This window comes from Miscanthus floridulus, unplaced genomic scaffold (genome assembly GCF_019320115.1).
Source record: "Miscanthus floridulus cultivar M001 unplaced genomic scaffold, ASM1932011v1 os_1658_1_2, whole genome shotgun sequence".
NCBI lineage: Eukaryota > Viridiplantae > Streptophyta > Magnoliopsida > Poales > Poaceae > Miscanthus > Miscanthus floridulus.
In genome coordinates, this window is record NW_027097838.1 from 30,234 (window position 1) to 34,724 (window position 4,491).

A 4,491-nucleotide genomic window follows, 5' to 3' on the forward strand; every position below is an offset into this window, starting at 1 on the left:
CACACCTCCTTTCTTGGCTGCTGCCTCCTTGCCCTTTCCTTCTTTTGGCCCGCTGGCCTGTTATAGTAAGTGCTTGAGTAGCTTGCAGTCCTTATAGAGGTGTTTGATGGGGGTAAGCATGGTTGGTGCAGGGGCTATCCATGAGCTTGTCGAAGTGCTCAGGCAGGCCCTACTAGGGCTGTTTGCCCATGCGATCAGCTGCGGTGACCAATGTGGAGTTGGATGTTCGACACTGATCCTTCTTGTTCTTCTTGCCCCTCTACGTGGAGGGGCCCTTGTCTTGGTCTTTGCGCTTAGCATTGCCCTTGTCCCGGCCTCCATTGAAGACCGCTCTAACCACCTCCTCGCTAGAGGCGTCATTCATGGCGAAGTCGAGTAGGTCACGAGCCAAGGCTTCAGGCAACCAAGCTTATGGATTAGGGACTCGCAGGTCATCCCAGAGAGGAATGCGCTGATAATGTCTGCATTGACGAAATTAGGAAGGGAGTTGCATCGCTTTGAGAACCTGTGGATGTAATCCTGCAGGGACTCATTGGGCTCCTACTAGCAGCTCTTGAGGTCCTAGAAGTTCCTAGGGCGCACATACATCCCCTAGAAGTTCCCAACAAAGACCCTCTTGAGGTCTGCCTAGTCGTGGATGCTATCGTGCGGGAGGAATTTGAGCCACACTCGAACATGTTCCCCCACAAAGATGGGGAGGTCCTAAATGATGAAGTGATCATCATCCACTCCTCCACCTCGGTAGGCGAGCCAAAAGTCTTTGAGCCATATTCTAGGGTTTGTCTCCCTAGTATACTTGGCGATGTTGGTAGGTGGTCAGAAGCGCTATGGGAATGGCGCTCTCTAGACACATTGGCCAAAGGCCCATGGTCTCGGGCCATCTGGGCTAGGACTCTAGTGGTTCGGTTGGTGACCACACCAAGGGTGCGTCTCCCCGGTCTCCTTGATGGCCTAGTCGAAGCTTGTGTCGTCTGCTCTCACTACCGCCCAACGGATGTCATCATCGTACCAGGCTCGACGCCGGTTGCTAATGATGCTACGAGCATCTTGGTTCGGCCTGAGGCATTTGTGCACAGGCGGTCGGTGTGGAGCAAGTGCTGGGTTAGGCTATGGCATAGCTGCACCCTCCTGTGCTGCGCTCAGTGGCTGTAGCGGTGAGCGAATGGAGCAATGTCACGATGCGAAGCTCTCCGCCTATTGAACGGTAGCGGTTTCCACCAGTGACTGGAGGTTTTGGTGGATCGCCTGTTCCTAGGGATTATCTGGCTCGGGAAGGCCGCGTAGAAGCATCGCCGCCGCGGCGATGTTTTGGACAGCACGAGCGAACTATGGGGGATCATTCCCCCCGTGGACGATGTCACGCTAGACCTAGCGGGCATGACCCCGGGCGCCGCTCACTAGGTTATGCGCATGGGGCGCATCGTGGTGCGCCGAGCATGTCGAGGCAGGTGGTGGCTAGTTCTACCGCCTTTATCATAGCTCCTTATCATGCGCCTGGGCACATGGGAGGGCATCCGCGCGAGGGTTCGGAGGGGTGTGGGTCTAATGAGACTCCACTACCACTGACGGCTGTCTCAGGGCGTCCGACATAGCAAACTGCCAAGATAGAGGGTGGCTAGGTGCCACGACATCGCCGATGCTGGAGCCATTGCTCTCAACATCGTCATCCAGGAGGTAATGAAAAGAGGCGGGAGCATAGCTCACTATTCCCATGAATTCAGATGTGAGAGAGGGCAGCGCCAGCATCCTTTGGAGCCCACAGGCATACGCATCCATAGAGGACGTGAGGCCATAGGGGAACCGGTCGCATGGCAGTAGCGGTAGGGACAACGGGGTCCCTCCAAAGAATCGGCGAAAGACAGTAAATAGCGAGCAAATAACAAAGCGTACATTACTCACAGTGGGGTTTGAGCAGAGCGTATGCTCGAAACAAAGCGTAGGCGCCTTGCCGTTGAAGTCGTTGTGTGTCCCAAAGCCGATGGAGGATGCGCCTCCTCCGACGGGCGCCAGAACAAGTGCCTCCTCGCGGAGGTGCAGCACGCCGAGCCGATCGGCAATGAAGTTCAGGATTTCGAAGAGGAAGGCCTAGAATGGCTCAAATATGAGTGGAACCCACATCCTAATAGGTAGGAGTGCGGAAAACTCTAGTGAACTGAAGCGAGCCGTATCGCTTGAGCCCACCATGTCGGAGATGGCGGAAAAGTGGGCCATCCGATGACCAAAAGTGTGAACGTACAGCATCCTCCCAACGGACGGCGCCAACTGTCGGTGCAGAAAGTGACCAACATAAAAATATTTATAGTTTTGTCATACGTTGTGATCGGATGTGGTCTAGCACTCAATGACACAAGGTTTATACTGGTTCAGGCAACGTGCCCTATATCCAATTTGAGTCAGTCGGTGACTTTATTCCAGAGCCCAGGTGCTCGAAGTTTACTGTGCGGTTACAAATGGAAGGGAGAAAGATGGGGGATGCAAGAGGTCCGGTCTGAAGGGCTGAGAGTGACGGGAGCTCTGTTGTGCGCTAACTGTTCAAACATCTGTTGTTCGTTGAAATCCTTGGTTTATTATAGTATCTGCATATAGCTTCAGTCTGTCCTTACCGTGAACTCCTTAAATCCTAAATATAATCTAAAAGCATTTATTAGATTAATAACAGCTAAAATTTCCCTGTCCGTATTGTTTATTGCTTTTAGCTTATATTTTCCTGAAGTGTATCAACATATTTTTTTCTTCTGATTTTGGCGAACACTTGTGTGGCTTCTATTTTAGTATCGCCCCCCATCCTAACTCAGATGCCTCTGTCTCTATAATAAAATAATTATTATCTAAAGGTAATTCTAAGGGTTTTAAATTATTGACCTTTTCTTTAATAGTTCTTACTAACTTTATATCTTCAGAGTTAAAATATTTTTGCCCATTTTTTCTTAATTTTGCATACAATGGACCAGCTAGCTTAGCTAAATCTTCAATATAATTTCTAGCATAATTTACTATTCCTAAGAATTAATGTAGGATTTTCTTATCATTCATGATATCTAGAAATTGTAAGATTTTCTTTGCAATATGATCTTGTAAATAGATTTTTTCCATCTCCTATTTCATGACCTAAAAAATTATTTTTTTTCTTACATATCTTTATTTTCCTTGTAGACAATATTAGCCCATGTTGTTCTGCCTTTCTAAAAAAAAGTTTCCAAATAAGCTATATGCTATTTGTAAGATTTTGATAAAACTAATAAGTCGTCAATATAAACTAATATGAATTCTTGATTCTCATTAAAAATATTTTGCAATTTTCTTTGAAATAAAGCAGGGGCATTTTTTAATCCTAAGGTCATTACTAGCTATTCAAAATGACCTTTATGACATGAGAAAGCAGTCCATTCCATTAATTCTTCTACCATTTTTACTTGCCAAAACCTAGCTTTTAAATCAAATTTTGAGAAATATTTACTTCCTCGTATTCTATTTATCCATTCTTGCTTATTTAGGATATTATAACCATCATCTATGGTATTATCATTTAGTCTTTTATAATTAATAACCATTCTTGACTTTTCTCTAGCTATTTCAGCATGATTTCTAACTATAAATGCAGTAGATCTATGTGGACTTTGGCTTTCTCTTATAGCTCATAATTTTAGTAATTCTTCGATATGTATCTTAAATTCTTCTATGTCTTTAGATGTTGCTTCTATAGGACTTGTCTTAATTATATAGTCAGAATTTATTAAGTTAGTCTTACATACTGCATCATTTTTATCCTAGTGCTTTATTGGTATTTTTCCGATTATTTGAATATCTTCCAATCTTCTTATAATTTTATCTATATCATTTTTAGATTTTATATCTCTATACCAATTTGGTGCTAATGATTGTAGATTGATACATTCTATACATGAGTTTGCTATATGAAATTCTTCTAAATTTTCACATAGCTCTTCATCCATATAATTATCAGGGACATTTTCATCAGATCCTTGGAGTTCTAGATTGGTCTTTCCTGGATTAGAATTTATAGCCTTTCATACTTCTGTTATATATGGAATGTTGTCTTGATAAGGAATAAATGTTATTCTTTGCTCATGTATGATTGTTGTTTGTAATGAGAATTGTCAAAATCCTAATCATAATATCATATCATCATGTATCATAGATAGGTCTCTTATTGTAATTTCATCCATTATATATTTTGTATTCTTTATTTGTACTTCAATATCATAAGCTAGTTGATTATGAACCTTTGCCATTCCAGATATATCAGTAGATATTTCTCCTTTATCTTGATCTATTGTATGAACTATTTCTATGCATTTTCCGAAATATTTATCATGTATAATATTTTTTACAACCGATATCTACTAATGCTAATATTTTATAAGTGATGTTAGGCGTTAATTTTACTTTTAGAGGTACTCTTATTCCTATAATTTCTTTAAATGGTAATCTAACTATATATTTGCTACCAAAGTTTATTATGACGTCTTT